This window comes from Schistocerca gregaria, chromosome 2, assembly GCF_023897955.1.
Source record: "Schistocerca gregaria isolate iqSchGreg1 chromosome 2, iqSchGreg1.2, whole genome shotgun sequence".
Taxonomy (NCBI): Eukaryota; Metazoa; Arthropoda; class Insecta; order Orthoptera; family Acrididae; genus Schistocerca; species Schistocerca gregaria.
This window is the reverse complement of record NC_064921.1, coordinates 207,558,396-207,579,918: the sequence shown is the minus strand read 5'-3', so window position 1 is coordinate 207,579,918 and position 21,523 is coordinate 207,558,396. Positions and strand designations below refer to the sequence as shown.

Below are 21,523 nucleotides of genomic sequence, written 5' to 3'. Positions count from 1 at the left end.
CACAGATCTACAAAATCATCTGCTGCCTGCAATCAAATCAAAGCGTCGTGGATTGCTGTCAGCAGGTGTCCTTTTTGCAACATGACAATGCAAGACCCCATAGTGCCTGTACAACACTTGCAAGAATCACAGACCTGTATTTTGAGTGTCTTCCTCATCCACCATACTCACCAGACCTTGCCCCAAGTAATTTCCATATGTTTGGACCACTCAGAGACGTAATGGGAGGAAAGAAGTTCCGTTCTGATAAAGAGATACGCCACGCAGTGTATGAGTGATTGCGGCGACTCCAAAAGAATTTTTTTCTAAAGGGATTTATGCACTTTGTATGCTCTAGAGGACTTGTATTGAGCGTGGGGGAGATTATTTTGAAAAGTGATACAGCTTTGTACTACTTCTACACAAGAAATAATATTTAAAAAAGATATTTAAGGTTTTCATTTGACTCACCCTTGTACAAATGTTTCCATATGTAATGGTTTGGGAATAGGACGTGGTAGAAAAGTTCAAACCAATGAAAAAGGAATAATGCTGATTTTATTATTAACTGCAGCTTACACAATTTGTCGACGAGATAAGTGGATCCGTAAAACGACGTAATCAACAGGTGCTCTCAGCAGTTCCGGTGAAATCCGAGCAACGTGTTCCTGTATACTGGCCTTCAGATCAGTCAGAGACCGAACGTCTCCCTAGTAAACACGTTCGTTTAGATACCCCAGAGCAAAAGGACATGGATTGAGAGCAGGTGATCTTGCAGACTATGCATCTGGAAACTCTCTGGGTATAACACATTCTGGAAGGTTGCGATAAGCAGATCTTTCACTTGGCGAGCGACGTGAGGTGTTGCCCATCTTGCATCAAAACAGTGGCTTTCACACAGTTGCATTCTTCCAAAGCAGAAATCACACGCTGACGGGCCCTTTGGGTGTATTCTTTTCAAACAAGAACGGACCGAGTGTAAAACGTGCTTGTGAATCCACACCACACAGTCACATACAGCGAGTGCAATGGCTCTTTCTGGTTTGACAGTCACACAAATTCGGCAGTTCTATCTACTCACTTCTCTCTGTAATGTAAAGTGTGTCTCGTTGCTCCATGGGGTATTGCTTGGCCACACGACATCAGCTGCGTCAGAAACAAAAGATCAAATCCAGAACGTTGCGAGGTCAGGGATTTTCTTTGCCTCGTGATGACTGGGTGTTGTGTGATGTCCTTAGGTTAGTTAGGTTTAAGTAGTTCTAAGTTCTAGGGGACTGATGACCTCAGAAGTTTAGTCCCATAGTGCTCAGAGCCATTTGAACCATTTTTTGAACCAGAACCTTGCTGCGGGTCGTGATGTTTCAGTTGTTGCCACGTTTGGAGCTTGTACGGTTACCAGATTAAAACAGACTTCAAAACTTTCCGTACACTTCATCAGGGGATGGACAATTCTCGTGACACTGCACGAGCACTGGTGGTATCCGGGGCACATGCTGTATGGTCAGTTACAGCAACGGCAATCTCGTCCACAACTTCCATCGGAATGGGACGCCTCCCTCTTCCACGTGACACAACAAGCTGAACCCATGTTTTCGAATTTTAATATCGACGTCTTTAACCCATTTAATGACAAATGGCCTCTCCTCAGACCTTTCAGTCGGCAATACTGTCTTTACAGCACCGCAATCACTGCCGCTGACATAAAACTTTTTCACTAACAGTGCATAGACTCTCTTCTCGATAGCCATGTTATGTTAACCGGGGACCTAGAAACGACGGAGAGGCTCCGTCCCCGTCACAGCCGCAGTGGTCCACAATCCCAGACGACTACCGCAGTCCACTTCACCCCTCCGCCGCCCCACACCAAACCCAGGGTTATTGTGCGGTTCGGCCCCTGGTGGACCCCCCAGGGGACGTCTCACACCAAACGAGTGTAACACCTATGTTTGCGTGGTAGAGTTTTGGTGGTGTTCGCGTACGTGAACTTGTTTGCGCAGCAATCGCCGACATAGTGTAGCTGATACGGAATAAGGGGAACCAGCTCGCATTAGCCGAGGCAGATGGAAAACCGCCTAAAAACTATCCACAGACTGGCCTGCTCACCGGACCACGACACAAAGCAGCCGGGTGGATTCGTGCCGCGGAGCGGCGCTCCTTCCCGCTCGGAAAGCCTGCGCTAGACCGCACGGCCAACAGGGCGGGCTCGATAGCCATACTGTCCACTCACGTTGTAGCTTGTCAAATGCCAACGTAGATGTCACACCGTCATACAAAAACTGTACAGTGACAGGTTAACGCCTCTTGACCAAAATTGAAACTAATGTTTCTCTAGCTTACATTGTCTCCACATTAACGCATTGGCATATCTACCAATTTTCGCAGCCATATGACTGCTATAGCCCCACCGAATCCCTGTGAGTATCTGCACGTTATATAACCACACAGTAGTATTAATCGTGGCCACAACTTCAGACCTTAAAACCCGTCTTCTGTGCGCCATATTTAAGAAAAACGATCCCCTTGTGTACGATATCAAAACAGGAACTGTCTGACTTGATGTTTATAAATTCTTACTGGTTTTCCTGTTTGAACTGGCTGATTCTCGTAAGTGAAGAACCTACTGTTCCAACGGAACAGATCCACAATGGATCATTAATTCGGCTTTATGATTAATAGGCGTGGGAATTCGATATGGATGTTCACATACTGTTTCTAGCCGGCTATGTGCCGGTACGTGGTTTCACTGTCGCCGTTCTTTCATAATCGTACTACACAAACATGGGTGCACACATCCACCAGTCACGTTTACTCAGCAGATCCACACCATGAGAAAAACAGTAGGCCTAACTGTAAGAGCAGGAAGGAAACCCTTTTCGTTTACGACGCTGAAGCTGCCGCTCGAGTCGCTCAGTCCACAATCCCAAACGACTTGCGGTATATTAAGTATGTCGAAAGTTTTGTTGACAAAAGCGGTACACTGACATTGACAAGGAAGGAAATGATTAAGGTCAGCAGAAGCTAGGTCGGAGGCTGATGACTTGGGATAAATTATATGGGGATTACTCTCTTGTTTCCCTGACTATTATTAAGTTTTCTGCATTGACCAGAAACTTCTTTCCTGCTGTGTGAGAGCTCATCTTGGCTGTTGTTGCAGATGCTTGTCTAAAAGTTGTACCCATCCAAACTTAGTTTGAAACTTATTTAAGGCTGCTTGCTTATTTTTGTTTTTGTCGAACCGATGCCAGTCTACCCATCGTCAGCGGTCCTACAGAAGATATACAATAATATAACCCATAATGTTGTATTCTATGTTTCATATGCTGTGAGATTTGTGCTCTCATAGAATTTGTTGCAGATGGATCTGCAGATTTCATTTTCAGCTAGTTTCCAGCACGACTGAAGCATTCTGCGCAAACAAACACCACTCCTTGGAATATCAACACCCGAATTACATAAATCACTTTTGCGCTACAGCTTGTTGATAGACGTCCTGTAAACCCTTCAATCATTCTGTGCCTGGCTGCTTAGGTGCATCACTCTATAACTTCCCTCAAGCCCAAAACCTGTTATTTTTTATTCTTTGCTCTCTGTTTACTCTCAAGACTGTTGTTAGTCTTGGTACTCAGCATGACCGGGTTATTTTGATCTCCTGGGAGAAGACTGATGGTTACATTGAAAACGTAATCCAGCTATTCCTCCTGGAATTGGTCGACATATTTGCCATGCCTTCCTCACACCTAAGGACAAATCATTGTGGTCATGTAATACGAGGGGCGTTCAGTAAGTAATGTAACACGTTTCTTGTTATGAAAGCAGGTTAGCTTTATTCAAGATTCCAATAAACCACATTACTGACCACTCTTTTGGCTTCAAAACTGAATTTTTCATCATAATCTCCATTCAGTGCCACAGCCATACTCCACCTTGCTGGGAGGACCTGTATACCTGCCTGGAACCACTACACTGGTTGACGTCGGAGCCAACATCTTGCTGCGTCAGTAACCTCCCCATCATCCACGTAAAGTTCCTGGCGGTGTGCATCCTTCATTGGGCCAAACAAATGGAAGTCGGAAGGCGCGAGATCCGGGCTGTAGGAAGAACGGTCCAGTGAAATTTTGTGAGCTCTTCTTGGGCGCGCAGACTTGTGTGAGGCCTTGCGTTGTCGTGCAGAAGATGAAGTAGTCCGTTTGAATTGTTTGATTTTGATCCATCTATCAACGTGAATGAGAATGTCCGCACGTTCCAACATTACAGGAGTCACAGCTGTGTGCAGCCGACCGACAAAAAAATGGCTCTGAGCACTATGGGACTTTACATCTGAGGTCATCAGTCCCCTAGAACTTAGAACTACTTAAACCTAACGAACCTAAGGACGTCACACACATCCATGCCCGAGGCAGGGTTCGAACCTGCGACCGTAGCGGTCGTGCGGTTCCAGACTATAGCGCCTAGAACCGCTCGGCTACATCGACCGGCGCCGATCGACATGCCGGAGATAAGAGAGAGGTTTCCTCGTCCTTGTTGCAATGACGACAGACGCCTCGCCCAACGACTCACCGTGCTTTTGTTCTCTGACAGACATTCTGCAAGCGTCTATGAATCGGTTTTCCACCAAAACAAACTCAGTGAAACCTCTCTGCTTGGAACGCACCTCCTTTACAGACGCCATTTTGAAGTCTTCGTATAGCGCCGCCACCTATCGGAACTTTATGGAACTACAGCGGCTGAAGCGGAAATATTCCACGATGTCCCACAATAAATTCCGTATTTTTTCAACCGAAGTTAGCTGAGAAAAAAAGAAGTGTTGCACTACTTATTGAACGCCCCCGTAGAATACAACTACTGAAACAACTGATAGTACACATACTTCATTAACCTGATTTTGAGAGCCTTGCTGCTTACCTGAACACCGAGAGCTGTGTATCGGTCTAATCGTAAGTCATAACAGTTTTATTAAAACGTCGTAACTTGGAGGCACCCTATGCTGTTTCCTGTGTTGTCCGTTTTGTTTGAAGAGGGGAGTATGTGGTGTTCTCAACGAGATACCCCCAGCTAGAGAGGCACGCTCAACGATGTTTGGCTCTCTGGCGCCAGGGAAATTCACCTAGCCCGCAGCCGCCAGGGAAGATGGAGTCTAAATTTTCAAATTTTCACTGATGAAGTATTCGGAAACGATACATTCAGATTCAGAGAGAGCCATTATGTTCAGCTCTTGCCCCCTCCCGCCCCTTCCAGCCCTCAACCCCTCGTCCCTATAAACACCTCTGATAAGAGTGAAGAAAACATTAAGTGCCACGTGACAGTTGTGAGAAACGAGGTTTTCTCGTTCTAGAAGTCAAAGGAGAAGGGTCCTTGAAGCGAGAAGAGTGCAGCCTATCAAGCGTTTTTCTTACACGTGCTGCCGGCTGCCTGTCACAACTCGTGCTTGACCCTCAGCGTTCCTGGCACGGCTAGCAGGTTACCACTGTTTGGATCTGCTTCTGCCAAAGATATGCATTCAAAATCGCTATTGTGTACTAAGGAGTGAAATCCCGTTCACCACTGTGCTTTTTATTATGCCCCAACCTGCACACGTCAGTGTTTTGTTTGGGCACATTTAGATGTTTATAGTACGTATTCCTCGATTTTACCAGTTATATTCTACGACTACCTCTCTAGACATAGAAACGCATGATTCATCTGCACCGACGCTTCTAGGAATGAAAACGGTTGTGACTTGGCTTGCTGGAATAGCAGCTGTCATATTTGAATGAAATTCAGGCCACCTAAGTAACTAACGATTATGACAACCGAGCTTTAGGCTATACAGCGAGCAATCCAATACGCCGGAAGAGCTCGTGGACTGTAAGTTCGTTAATACTTCTGACTTCAGATCATTTTAAAATAACTGCATAGTACACGACGCCACCATCCAATAACATGTACTATTGCTTATCTCTACTACAGATCTTACCTAGGAACAAAGAGGTTAAGATGTGCTGCGTAAAAGCACATGAAATCCCAAGTTAGCTAATGAAGAGGGAAAGATGGCAAACGCGGAATTAACAGTTACAGACGTTTTAAAGGTTACGAAATTGATAATCAGTGATAAGACGAACACAGGATGATTAAGAGACCCTAAATGAAAAGGTGAGGATTATTCCAAAGTGAACCCTGTACTGATTACCAACTTTTGGCACGAGAAAAGCCGATGCTCCAGAAGACTCAAGGACAGTGTAAATCGTTTCACTTTTAACCACGGCTGTTACTGGATGGATGTACTTCGTACTGGTCTACTTGCATCTCCATTGAGCGACTGCGGTAAAGAAGAGGATGTCAACTACATCTTTTTTGGCTTCCCGAACAGATACAACGATACAAGTCACTTATTACAACGCCTGGCCGCCATCGGTTGCTGTTTCACATGTTTGATTACGGCTAGGCTTGAAGGATTTGAGAATATGTCACCTTGTATAACAAAATTTTGTCAAGACAGACGAACGGTGGTAAACGCTTCTGGTAAACGTTGTTTTTGTCATTGTCATGGTCAGATGAAACTGCAGTATGTGTTTGTTTATATTCCCTAAACTATTAGTGCAAAGTGTGCTTTTGATCCTGTTTCGGTCGTATCGGTTCTACTTCAGAATTGTTGCTGTAAAATATGGTAATACATTTGTTGTTATGTTCTCGGGGTCGTCACGATGAACAGAAGGCGTGACTGAGATATGTGAAGATTGTTATTGCATAAGCTTAGGCTGGAGGTAGGTACTGAAAAAATGACTGGCATAGGCCCTAAAAATAAGGACGTAACATTGATTTCCTTGCCAGTCAACACTCTCCTGTTATGTGAAGTTCAGTGACTGGCTTTAATGGAACCACATATATTATTCCTCGTACGTTCTGTTTTTTTTTGTCTAAAATTTTGCGGCAACACGTTTTGATGACCCGCGTACTGGATATTGGCACAAAAGGGGTACATGTTAGTCAGAGTCACGGTGGCTTTCTGTTGTGGTTGAAAACGAAATGTTGAAAATATAGTTCTAATCCTAATGTTCAAACCAACCGTAAAACAAAACACTACCATTCCAGTGCAGTCGTACTTCATAAAATTTATATTCTAAAAACGAATGTCTTCTGTGTTTCACTCAATATCTAGAAAGGCTCTGATTTTAATTTAAAGCCAAAATCATATAACAATCACGCCTTATATTGATTCTCCTTAACATTCGGAGGAAGTGTTCTAGGATGTTATTTTGGTTTTTAAGGAGCTCTTTATTGTGCTACGCAATTTGTTTTTACACTCTGTAATTTCGAACAATTGTTATCAAAATAGACAAAATCTGGACAAACAGTTACATATCCGAAATAAGGTTAAGTGCAATAGCGTACAGGTGATGTTGTATCAGTATTTTGTTCTGGTACAAACGAAGACATCAGAAGATACTACATTGTAACAGTCATTCATTATGACAAACTTTCGTGACTGTATTTATTATGTGTGATGATAAGATTACATGACAAGTGCTGCAATTCTTCTCGACAGCTAATTCGTATATTGTTATATATTGCTTGCTGTGAACTTTATAATCACTCAAAAAGCGTGGCAGCGGAGCAGCAAACGGCATCTTGCTGATGTCACATGCTATACCATGTGCTAATAGCATGTAAATGTAGCTGTTCCAAGATTTCTATACATACGTGCCCAAACCCAGTCACATCGTGAATTAATAAAGTTTTACAAAATGATCTTGGCGCTTGAATTCATTATCACGCATAAACATAAGACTCCAGAAAATAAAGAGACAGCAACTTACCGAAGTCTGTGGCTGCATACCTGCTGGGTTGATCCTACTACCTCACTTACAGTAAAATTAGACACTGTGATAATTTGGCGGCGATGATGACTGGCGGTGTGATGAAACATGCCATTATTGTACTTAGAATTACAGGGTTCAGCTTCTAACAAACAAAAGGTAATATCTTTATGGGGCTCAAACAATAATTTTAAACAGAAATAGAGGCTAGCGAAACAGAAAAGGGGAAAGAAATTTTAGGTCCAAATTATACTGGTGACGTAAAATAAAGACTAAAGGTAGGTAAGGAAATTGAAAAAATACGTAAAAACGCAGTCTAAAATTCTGTGGGGTTATTAAATGAATGGAACAAACCAGATTCACTAGACAGTTTGTGGAATTCTACGAAAGTCACATTAAGACGAAAACTGAAGCAATAAATCGAATTGGAGCAATAAAAGAAGGCCTGAAGGAAGCTGATACACCAGATGCAAAAAAATGTTGGCAGAAACTTCGCAAGTGGACTGTTGGCCTGGCCCAAAAACATAATAAGACCGGAACAACGTTGTGTGACCACAGAAAAAGTACCTATTCTGCGAGAATGAAAGTACTTTTGGAAAAAAAAGCTAAATTACAACTGTCCTTTGTTGCTCATCGCGTGGTCCACTAGGGCCTAAACATCAATAATTAATAATATCGTCGTAATATTATGACGTTACACTTAGGCAAAGTATAAGTCAGATTGTTGTGAATGAATCTAAAAAAGAAAAAAAAGACTTCATTTAACATCCTGATTGCATTTGTCACTGACGGGTTGCATCAATAGGGCAACGTCGTCAAAATTCAGCACTAGTTGTTCCGTTTAGCCCCCAACCTGCTGACAGAACAGTACAGGTGAAATACGTGTCACATTAACATAGAAATTTGCGGTTCTTGTTTCACGCTTCACTTCGCAGTGACGTAGGCTAGCGTTGTTCGCATTTCAAGGAAACACCGCCGGACAAAGCTGTTTGCTGTGTAATGCCTGAAAGCGCGAAAGAGAAAAACCTCGATACTCTAACCAGAACTGTGTCGAATAACGGCATCGCATCAGCGCGACAAATGCCATTTGCCCGTTCCCCGGTGATATGCGTGTTTAGTTCTTCAACAGAAAGCTTTTAACAGTTCATCCAAGTTCCACTATGATCTGTCTCTGAGCAACCAGTTTACAGTACAGAATGCTTATTACCTCTCTTTTCCTAGATTCTCCGTATCCTTAAATGAAGTTTATCTCTGTTCACCGCCTCACACTCGCTCCCCAAACTCTGCTCTTGCGTTGTTCCTATCGCTGCACCGCCCTTTCTGCAGGCTCGTATTCTGGATACACTCACATGCCACAGAGAGATACAGCGACACATCAGAAACATAACGAGGAGAAATACCGGAACTGGCGCCAGACTTGTACCACATTAAACAACACACTGTCCATAAGCTCCTCAAAGAATAAAATGCTTTCCGTCGCCGTGATGAAAAACACTGTCTTCCTAACTAGCCACTCTAGGACAATAATCACCTTCAGCCTTATAACATGATTGACGGTAATCACTTTGCCCTCTATATATGGTAGGAATCAATGAAGCGAGAGAGAAATAAGACGAGGATTTCTTGTCAGATTAATATAGGGTAATATCAACAGCAGCTGAGTATGCTATAACATGAGTGGTATTCGTCATGACTTAGAAAGTGGGGCCGAGTCTGAGTTGCTGTGAACAGTGCAGTGACAATGTTGTTGTGATCAGAATCGACAGCAGACCATGACCGCTCACCCGTTCTACAGACACCACATATCAGCCCATTAACTAAACTGACATCCTACAACTCGAAGCACCATTTGACTCCTCCACTTCCGACTTACCCTTTCCCGGTGCAGGTCCTACAATATAGTGCAGTGCAGTTACGTGATTCAACTAGCGTCAACATTTTTTAAATATAGTATAAATTTCTGACAGCTTCAACTATCTTTTTTAAAATTTTAAGAAACATTTAAAATTTTTAAAACCAGCCTTATATATTATTTTAGGTACCCATCGGGGCGGAGGCGAACTGGTAACTATAATTAAAATTATAATAAAGAAACAAAATTTTAAGCAGAAGGTCTACAACCACCTTGAAATCTGTCGTACGGTTGTAAATTTGATTCCAACTCTCCACTGTATTTCTCATCCTTGAAATCCCTGCCCAGTTTCCCCCCTCTGTCATCATAGACCATCTCGGGTTCATCTCCATTCTCACAACATACTTTTACAGAAAATATTTTAAGCACGTCCTTTACGAGACACTGAAAATATCCCCGAGGGTTACCTATCCTATCAATTGCAGTCTATCATATCCACTCAAACTGAAGTGAACATATACCTTTCATCAACGTCTTATCGCTTCCATTTTCTGTGCAACGTTAGGTTGTCGCAGCATTTCATTCTTGGTTCTTCCTTTTTCTCGAACCACTAATATCTCAAGCTGACCAAAGAACTGCTCAACATTTTATGCTAAGAAATTAATAGTTTCTTGTCATATGCCTTTCTGATTTTAAAAATCAACTTCTATATAGCACAATTAGAACTATTATTGCCACATAGCCTTTGATTTTAATTTTGTGGAGGATCGTAAGTGAAGACACAATCGGTTTCATATTGAACTAGCTCCTGGACCTATTGTTTTAAGATGTTGCTGTTGTTGAATAATGTGTCTAGATCTTACTCGGAGAACATTGGTTCAAACTTAGCGTCAGCCGCGATAATGAATTTTATCTAAATATCACACTGAACGAAGGTCTTCGCTTAGAGGCGGATAAGTGCTAGCGTAAACAATTTAGGACAATGCTAGTATTCGAATCTGCGTATTCTATTATAGATACCACTGCTCTATCATGCAAAGTGTTCTCAAAAGTGCCGGCCGGACTGGCCGAGCGGTTCTAGGCGCTTCAGTCTGGAAACACGCGACCGCTACGGTCGCAGGTTCGAATCCTGCCTTGGGCATGGATGTGCGTGATGTCCTTCGGTTAGTTAGGTTTAAGTAGTTCTAAGTTCTAGGGGACTGATTACCATAGATGTTAAGTCTCATGGTGCTCAGAGCCATTTGAACCATTTTTGTTCTCAAAAGTGAAGGGGAAATGTCTCTCATATAGCGGCGGAATCAGAGGAACGTAGCGTAAGAATGATGAAACATAAAACATGCCGGGTTTGGAGGACTGAGCCGAGATAACACTTTTGTCAGGGCAACTATTGTGCGCAACAGATGTGTAATGTTTCCAGAGAATCATTAAACACGTCAAAAGCAAAGAGTAGTATAAAAAGTCACAGATTGTGTTTTTATTCGTTAGAAAAATTAGAATATTTCCCTTTTCACTTCCTGCATCATTTGTATTGTTGAAGGTTTCATAGGAGTAGGTGCTAAGTGTAGGATTCTTTATTCTTTCTATGAAGGATTGTTTTTGTGCTAACTTAGTTGAATAACACGTGTAACATATGAAAAATTAGTTTTTCAACGCAAACAGAGTGCTGATACATACCAAGAGAATTAATCATTAGATACGTACCTCAACATGTGAAACGGCGGACTATTTGCCAGAACACTGCATGTTATAGCCAGTGTCCATTGTAAACGCGAGGAGAAGCAGTTCCGTACGGCCAAAGAACAGCTGTAAGCAAAAGGGAAAAATGTTTTCATTCTTGTCACTCACAGGTGAAACTGAATACCTCTTACAACACTGATGCTATCACTCCTTCAGCACAGCATCAAAGACAATGTTCATAAGAATAGCTACATTATCTGTGACAAAAACTAGACAAACGACGGCAAGCAGCTTTTTCCGGAGAACGCCAAATATAACTGCTTGATAAATATATCGGATATATATAAATATAACGGAATGGATGGTGTCTTGAAGGGAGGATATAAGATGAACATCAACAAAAGCAAAACGAGGATAATGGAATGTAGTCGAATTAAGTCGGGTGATGCTGGGGGAATTAGATCAGGAAATGAGACACTTAAAGTAGTAAAGGAGTTTTGCTATTTAGGGAGCAAAATAACTGATGATGGTCGAAGTAGAGAGGATATAAAATGTAGACTGGCAATGGCAAGAAAGCGTTTCTGAAGAAGAGAAATTTGTTAACATCGAGTATAGATTTAAGTGTCAGGAAGTCGTTTCTGAAAGTGTTTGTATGGAGTGTAGCCATGTATGGAAGTGAAACATGGACGATAAATAGTTTAGACAAGAAGAGAATAGGAGCTTTAGAAATGTGGTGCTACAGAAGAATGCTGAAGATTAGATGGGTAGATCACATAACTAATGGGGAGATGTTGAATAGGATTGGGGAGAAGAGAAGTTTGTGGCACAACATGACTAGAAGAAGGGATCGGTTGGTAGGACATGTTCTGAGACATCAAGGGATCACCAATTTAGTACTGGAGGGCAGCGTGGAGGGTAAAGATCGTAGAGGGAGACCAAGAGATGAATACACCTAGCAGATTCAGAAGGATGTAGGTTGCAGTAGGTACTGCGAGATGAAGAAGCTTGCACAGGATAGAGTAGCATGGAGAGCTGCATCAAACCAGTCTCAGGACTGAAGACCACAACAACAACAAATATACAAAATGTACAGCCTTTCTTTTTCGCTTACGAGCTTTCAGCTACAAGGTCATTAGCGTCTGATCATTTTATGGTCAGAATAATACGAAGAAAAGAAGTAAACTAAACACATCTGATTCCATGAAGAAGAGCGCAAACAGTAAATAAATATATGAAAAGCAATGAAAACATTTTAATTATATCCAAAAGGGAAGGAAAATGGGTAAGAAGACAAGGTCATTAGGGACGGAACACGAACTCGGATTTGAAAAGTAGAGAAGAAAATCGTCCGCATCCTTTTTAAATGCACTATTCCAACATTTGCTTTGAGTGGTTAACGGAAACCACGGAAAACCGATGTCTAGATGTCCGCGCCAAGATTTGAACAGCGGTCTTCCAGAATTTGAGTCCTGTGTCTGAAGGACTACACCATCTCGCTGGGTAAATTACACCCAAACAGAAAGTTTTGGGTGAGTGAAGCAACGTGAAGATCATACTGTGAGTTTCTTCTCAGTACTATATAAATATGCTTGGTAGAAAAGGAAGACCTGTCACCTACAATATGAGGTACGCCCATAGACAAATTGTGACCTCCCCTCTACACCTACATGTATACTCTGCAAACCACCTGAGGTGCGTGACAGGGGTACGTCCCATTGTACCACTTATTAGGGTTTCTTCCTGTTGCATTCATGTATGGAACGCGGGAAGAATAATTGTCTGAATGCCTCTGTGCGTGGAGTAATTATTCTAATCTTATCCTCACGATCACAAGCGACACGTAGTGTTCTGTAGTATATTCTTGGAGTAATCATTTAAAGAGCCCGCCCTGTTGGCCGTGCGGTCTAACGCACTGCTTTCCGGGCGGGAAGGCGTGCCGGTCCCAGGCACGAATCCGGCCGGCGGATTAGCGTCGAGGACCGGTGGACGCTTCAGTCCGGAACCGCGCGGTTGCTACTGTCGCAGGTTCGAATCCTGCCTGAGGCATGGATGTGTATGTGTGTGATGTCTTCAGGTTAGTTAGGTTTAAGTAGTTCTATGTCTAGGGGACTGATGACCTTAGATATTAAGTCCCATAGTGCTTAGAGCCATTTGAACCTCGGCCAAATGGCCGCTGCACCCGAGCTCTGAAGAGACTTAGACCGTTTGACCCATGCTGTGGAGACCGACCTGGCGGGAGGGAAGACAAACGTACTGAGAAATTTCAGTTTCACGTCCGAGCGAGGAGATGCAGCGGTAATCACACCAGACTCGCGTTATGGACTATGGCAGTTGAAATCGCCATCTGGCCGTCCAAACTGATGTCTTCCGTTATTTCCTAACGTCGCGTAGGCCCGAAAAACTGTGTCGTTTGAAAAGAACAGGGCCGAATTTCGTACTCACCTTCCTCCCGATCCGAGCATGTGCTTTTTCTCTAATCAGCTCGTCGTCGATAGGACGAGCTTATGTATTCCAGCAAAATATAAATTTTAACTTACTCTGGCCTCTCGACAATATAGAAGTATAACAGATATATTTTAACACCAGTGAGCTAATGTAAGAAAACTACCAACTATTGAATTATTCAATGAATGACATTTCTCTAAGTCAGCTACAGCACTCGCAGAAATGTCTGTCCCGCACTGTAGAGTTGAACAGGACACGTGACGATTCACAAATGGAGACACTAATTCATGTTACACATCTGCAACGGAGGTCTAAGGGGGGGGGGGGGGGGGCGGCAGACGGAGGAAGGATGTCTCGCCCTGGGCCTCTGGTCTTGCAGGGAATCCAAATTTTGAGAGCCTCGATATCTGAAAGCCGAAATATGTTAAGTAAATAGGAGGCAGTTTGGGGTTAGAGGCCTCTTTTATGAATGTTGCTTGCGACATGGTACATGGACACCATAAAGTGCTAGTTCGGTCAAATAAATAGTCCTCGTTTTCTTGAAACGAACTAAAGAAACAGGACAGTTGACCAACTCGTAAGGGAAACCATATTAATTCTTATTCTGAAACAAATAAAGGATTGGCTTGCGCAGCTACATACTGCAATGTTTTTTTTCCATGAGCTGCATAGGAAAGACGTAGGGGTGAATATTGAAATGATGTGTGGGTTCTCATGTTTAGAAGGTTCAGAATGTATTCTTCTACCATCTGCAGAACGAACCTTCTTCGGCCAACTATATAACAGACATAATAATCACCGCCGTTCTGACCATAAACGGGCCAATTGGGCCCGTCTGATCGCCGTGTCGTCCACCAGCCAGTGGCGTCTTGTAAATGGGGTATGGAGGTGTGTGGGTCAGTACACCACACGCGCGGCCGCTGTCGGGTTAGCAGATCTGGTGCCGCTACTACTCGGTCAAATATGAGTAGTTCCTCAGCAGGTAGCACGAGGCTGAGTGCGCCCCGTTCCTGTCTTTCCATCAAGGAAAAATCACTGGCAGTACCGGGAATCGAACCCAGGTGGTCTGCATGGCAGCGAGCCAACGAGGCGGACCATATAGCAGGCATACCTACGTGATTATACCTTCCAGAAATTCTTTTCGAGACTGAGCTGGCCTACGATGCCACCTGGAGAAATGCTATCCTCAGGCAGCACTCCTTCCGCTTGTTTATACGTTTTCCTTGTAGAGTCTATCTTAGGTTGTATATCCGTGTAGAACGTGTTGTCTTGTCTGTTGTCTGTCTCGGATAAGGTGAAGGCGTTGATAGTAGTGGACTGTACATCATTGTAGCTATTTTATTTTGGTGCCTTCTTTTAAAATCATTTGCAGACAGAAGGAATATTGTGTTATCTACATAATAGACGCCTGTACCTTAGGATAAGTTTTTAGTGTATTGTTATTGCCGATTTTGGAGACAAGTTTGTTATAGCACTGTGGGGCGAATAATAGTTTATTTATTATTTTAGTTTTCTTGATGTGTCACTTGCTACCAAATAATTATTGCAATAGGCTAAGATCAAGAGTTTATATTCGTACGCGCTCTGATATTGAAAACTGTTGTCTTATAAAAGAAAAATAGATCAAAAGTCAGCCTAGGCAAACTTCTCTTCCGCCCTTATCCTGAGCTGCAAGACAAACTTTCGCTCCCGAAGCAAGACAACTGTATCTAGAAAACAATAACATAATAAATTTATGTCTGCGTTAATCTTTGTCCATTAGAAGCTCTGTTGTGTCATTTCTTACTTACTGCGCCGTAAGCGTAAACTTTACTGCCGCGGACACTTGAAAGCAGAAGTTTATTTGTTTTGTTCACTTTTATTTCATTATAACCCATTTGGGACATCTCTGTGCATTCACAAAAAAGTTCCTATTCCAGTAAACGGCAATCAGAACGATATGTGACGGACATTCGTGACCTTCCTTGAAGGCAATTGTTTAAATGACTCGAAGTGTCAAATTTGTGTTCCTGTACATATTATCTCTCGTGAGATGGGTCGTTATTTATGTGGACTCTTTCTAATGAACGTGAAGCAATCAGGTGGTAAACACTAGGCAAAGAAACCGTTCACACGTGATAACAAATATTCAAGTATTGGATAGAAATTCTCTAAGTTTCATTTTTAATGAGCTATCCAACGAAGTGGAAAAAGTGACCAAAAAGCGTCAGATTTTGAAATTTAAGTATAAAATATTTTTGAGGTACAGGAGTCCCTCGACGAAGTTTCGAATTAAACTTTAATGTGTCGCTTAGATTTTTTGTGTTCGTATATTTTAAAGATGTTCTTTTCAGTATTTGGTTGTGGGTGATACACAGATTTCGAGTAGCTTTGACCCAGATGGTACCACAGAACCAGAGAAAAAATAAAACTGTAACTGTCTTTGCCAAAATTCACCTGTCTGATAATATAAATAAGTGATACCGATGCTTCCTCTACGGTTACTAGGACGGGAACGTGAAAAGCAAAAAGAAAACCGCTAGCGCTTAACAAATGAGGATCTGCTATTCCTGTATACGTATTTGCTATCACCATTGCTACGTCTTCTAAAAGTGCTGTACTGTTAGCTGTTCTTAATGACGAAAAATTAGAACAGATTATTTATGTGGCATACACTGTTAAATTCTTCATTGCGTAATATCTTTCGTTGCCGGGACTAGAAATTCTCTGTGTCGTGCTTCTAACGAATTTGTTCCTGCTTGTGATTGAAAGCATCTGTACCAAGGTATACCAGTTCCATGATTTCTCTGATAGCTAACTGAAAGCTAGTAATCGTCTTATGTTATTTTCGGTAACAGTGTCCATAACTCACTCTCATCAGACTGGGAAAAAGGAGGACCTTGGTGCGGGAAGAGCAGTAGTTTGAAGTGCCACAAGTTTCAAAATTACTCGTCACTAGTGTCCGAGTCTCTGGTTTGAATGGCTTCCGTATTGCGTCTACATTGCTTGTCGTCATTGGCACTTCACTGCAATTAGTTGTATCTTTCTGTTCTGTACATAAGTAGTTAGAACTTTAAAGCAGCCTCCTGACTAGTTACTATTATCGTTATTTTGTATAAAATGCAGAATATACCCGAAGAGAATGAGTAGTAGATAAGCTATAACATTAAACCATTAAGGAGCAGCGAACAGAGATACAAGACTAGCCATAACACTAAACCATTAAGGAATCAGGTGTCTGAACTAAGACACACACACACACACACACACACACACACACACTTACTATGTTTTGGTTGTTGTGGTCAGTGAAGTGAAATGGAAAGAAGACAAGGATTTCTGGTTACATGAGTATAAGATAATATCAACAGCAGCAGACAATGTGATAAGGAGAGAGGGATTCGTTATGAAAAAGAAGGTAAGGCAGAGAGTGAGTTACTGTGAACAGTTCAGTAATAGATCTGTTCTCATTAGAATCGACAGCAAACCAACATTGAATACGATAGTTCAGGTAGACATGCCGATGTCGCAGGCAGAATATGAGACAGAGAAAGTATATTGAGAGAGAAAGTACACTACTGGCCATTAAAATTGCTACACCAAGAAGAAATGCAGATGATAAACGGGTAATCATTGGACAAAATATTTTACTACAACTGTCATGTGGTTACATTTTCCTGCAATTTGGGTGCATAGATTCTGAGAAATCAGTACCCAGATAAACCACCTCTGACCGTAATAACGGTCTTCATACGCCTGGGCACAGTCAAACAGCGCTTGGATGGCATGTACAGGTACAGCTGCCCATGCAGCTTCAACACGATACCACAGTTCATCAAGAGTTGTGACTGGCGTATTGCGACGAGTCACTTGCTCGGCCACCATTTGAAACGTCCCCTTAGAAAAATTGTACACGACTGTGCTTAAACTGACACACAATATCTTTAGCGCAACGCAATCTGACTTCCAAAAACCCCTACGAAAGAATGGCCCTGACTAACATTAACCTATACCTTTCACAAATCACTTACCTCACAAAAATCTTCGTTACTCAAGCTACTGCAATACAGCGAGCACCACTACTGTCAGCTAAATAAAAGATTCAAACTACTGAAGGCACTAACTACTGATAGGCATAGTTAGCAAATGAAAGATTTTAATACAGAACAAACAATGTATTTACCTTAATAGTCATAATATATATATCAGTTCGTGACACCAATTCTTACAAATTTCAAAACTCCATCTCTCTCCCCACGTCCACCACTGCTGGCGGCTCACCTCCAACTGCGCAACGCTACGCGCTGTTAGCATCCAGCTGCCGCTGCCCAACACTACAATGGCAGACAACAATGCAAACCAGCCACAGACTGCGCACAGCACAGCCAGTGATTTTTTCATACAGAGCGCTACGTGGCGTTACCAATAAGAAAATGTAAACAGCCTACTTACACATTAACCAAACGTTTTCACTTGGTGAGAGATCTGGAGAATGTGCTGGCCAGAGCAGCAGTCGAACGTTTTCTGTATCCAGAAAGGCCCGTACAGGACCTGCAACATCCGTCCGTGCATTATCCTGCTGAAATGCAGGGTTTCGCAGGGATCGAATGAAGGGCAGAGCCACGGGTCGTAACACATCTGAAATTTAAAGTCCACTGTTCAAAGTGCCGTCAATGCGAACAATAGGTGACCGAGACGTGTAGCCAATGGCAACATGCGGTTGTGCATTATCCTGCTGACATGTAGGGTTTCGCAGGGATCGAATGAAGGGTAGAGCCACGGATAACACATCTGAAATGAAACGTCCCTTGTCCAAAGTGCCGTCAGTGCGAACAAGAGGTGACCGAGGCGTGTAACCAATGGCACCCCATACCATCACGCCGGGTGATACGCCAGTATGGCGATGACGAATACACGCTTCCATTGTGCGTTCACCGCGATGTCGGCAAACACGGATGCGACCATCATGATACTGTAAACAGAACCTTGACGTTTTGCCATTCGTGCACCCAGGCGCTCCTGTCTGTGATGGAGCGTCAAGGGTAACCGCAGCCGTGGTCTCCGAGCTGATAGTCCGTGCTGCTGCAAATGTCGTCGAATTATTCGTGCAGATCGTCGTTGTCTTGCAAAGGTTTTCATCTGTTGACTCAGGGATCGAGACGTGGCTGCACGATCCGTTACAGCCATGCGGATAAGATGCCTGTCATCTCGACTGCTAGTGATACGAGGCCGTTGGGATCCAGCACGGCGTTCCGTATTACCCTCCTGAACCCACCGATTCCATATTCTGCTAACAGTCATTGGATCTCGACCAACGCGAGCAGCAATGTCGCGATACGATAAACCGCAATCGCGATAGGCAACAATCCGATGTTTATCAAAGTCTGAAACGTGATTGTACGCATTTCTCCTGCTTACACGAGGCATCACAATAACGTTTCACCAGGCAACGTCGGTCAACTGCTGTTTGTGTATGAGAAATTCAAATGGCTCTGAGCACTATGGGACTTAACATCTGACGTTATCAGTCCCCTAGAACTTAGAACTACTTAAACCTAACTAACCTAAGGACATCACACACATCCATGCCCAAGGCAGGATTCGAACCTGTGACCGTTGCGGTCGTGCGGTTCCAGACTGAAGCGCCTAGATCCGCTCTGCCATTGCGGCCAGCTGTGTATGAGAAGTCGGTTGGAAACTTTCCTCATTGCCAGCACGTTGCAGGTGTCGCCAGCGGTGCCGACCTTGTGTGAATGCTTTGAAAAGCTAATCATTTGCATATCACAGCATCTTGTTCCTGTCGGTTAAATTTCGCGTCTGTAGCACGTCATCTTCGTGGTGTAGCAATTTTGATGGTCAGTAGTGTATATTGAGGATATTGAACGGGTAATACAGCAGGTAAATGGAGATGAAAATCTAATAGTCGGGGGTGCCTGACATGCCGGAAGGAGTAGAAGAAAAGATTACAGGTGAATATGGGCTTGGGACAAGGAATGAGAGAGGAGAAAGACTAATTGAATTCTATAATAAATTTCAGCTAGTAACAGCGTTATTGATATGGGAAGATTTCACTTAGATTACTTCATGGTTAGACAAAGATTCCGAAATCAGATACTAGATTGGAAGGCGTACCCAGGAGCAAGTATAGACTCCTATCTCAATATAGTAATGATGAAGAGTTCTCCGAAGTTTGAGAGACTAGTCAGGAAGAACCGGTGTGCAGAGAAGTGGGATACGGAGGTGCTAAGGAATGGAGAGAAGCTTGAAGTCCTCTGAGGCTGTACAAAGTGCGATAATGAACAGCTCAGTAGGCAGTTCAGTTGAAGAGGAGTGGACATGTCTAAAAAGAACAATCACAAAATTTAGTAAGAAACACATAGGTACGAGGCGAGTAACTGCGAAGAAACCATAAGTAACAGAAGAAGTACTTCAGTTGATCGACGAAAAAAGGAAGTGCAAAAAGTTCAGAGAACTTCAAGAATACATAAGTACAATTCACTTAGGAATAAAATAAATATGAAGTACAGAGAAGCCAAGGCCACGCGGCTGCATGAAAAATGTGGAGAAATCAAAAAAACAAATGGTTGTCGAAAGAACTGACTCAGCATACAGGAAAGACAAAACAACCTTCGGTGAAATTAAAAGCAGTGGTGGTGATGTTAAGAGCACGCTGGAAGTTCCACTGTTAAATGTACAGGAGAGAGTGGATAGGTGGAAAGAATACACTGAAGGCCTCCGTGAAAGGGGGAGGCCTTGTCTGATGAAGTGATAGAAGAAGAGACAGCAGTCGACAGGGAACAGATAAGAAATCCAATATTAGAACATGAATTCCAAAGAGCTTTCGTCGACTTAAAACCAAGCATGGCAGAAGGGTTTGATAAAATTTCATCGGAATTTCTAAGATCATTGGCGTAAGCGACAACAAAACAACTACTCACGCTGGTGTGTAGAATGTATGAGACTGGAGATATACCACCAGTCTTTCGGAAGAAGGTCATCCACACAGTCCCGAATACAGCAAGAGCCGACAAATGCGAGAATTATCGCACAAACAGCTTAACAGCTCATGCATCCAAGAAAAGTATGCAGAAGAATGGAAAAGAAAATTGAGGAAGTGTTAGATGAAGATCAATTTGGCTTTAGGAAGGGACGAGACACCAGATAGGCAGTTCTGATGTTGCGGTTGATAATGGAAGCAAGACTAAAGAAAAATGAAGACATGGTCATAGGATCTGTCGACATAGAGAAAGCGTTCGGCAGTGTAAAATGGTACAATATGTTCGAAATTCTGAGAAAAATAGGGGTAAGCTATAGGAGTGGACGACCAAGAACGAAATGCTCGGATTAAAAGGGATGTAAGACAAGGATATAGTTTTTCGCCCCTACTGTTCAGTCTGTACATCGAAGAAGCAATGATAGAAATAAAAGAAAGGTTCTGGAGTGGAACTAAAATCCAAGGTGAAACGATATCAGCGATGCGATTTGCTGATGCATTGCTATCCTGAGTGAAAGTGAAGAAGTAAAACAGTATGTGCTGAATGGAATGAACAATATAATGAGTATAGAATATGGACTGAGAGTAAATCGAAGAAAGTAATAAGAAGTAGCAGAAATGTGAACAGCGAGAAACTTTACATCAGGATTCATGGTAACGAAGTAAATGAAGTTAAGGAATTCTGCTACCTAGGCAGTAAAATACAAGGTGTGTTTTTTTAAGTTAATACTGTTTTGAAATTTAAAAAAAGTGCTAAGATATCTCAATGATTTTAATCTACTTTTCTACATAATTTCCGTTAGT

At 42.6% G+C, this 21,523-nt stretch overlaps 1 protein-coding gene across 3 annotated transcripts in view; it reads right to left on the bottom strand.

Annotated features, from left to right (window-relative positions):
- LOC126336702 (caspase-1-like) overlaps positions 1-21,523 on the bottom strand; it is a 526,262-nt gene that overhangs the window by 304,728 nt on the left and 200,011 nt on the right. For 2 of the 3 annotated variants that reach the window (XM_050000660.1, XM_050000663.1), the window contains exon 2: positions 11,326-11,427. The exons of the other annotated variant lie outside the window; for it this stretch is intronic. The gene's annotated coding sequence lies outside the window, so the exon portion shown is untranslated. The remainder of the gene's footprint in view (positions 1-11,325; positions 11,428-21,523) is intronic. 3 annotated transcript variants of the gene reach the window in all.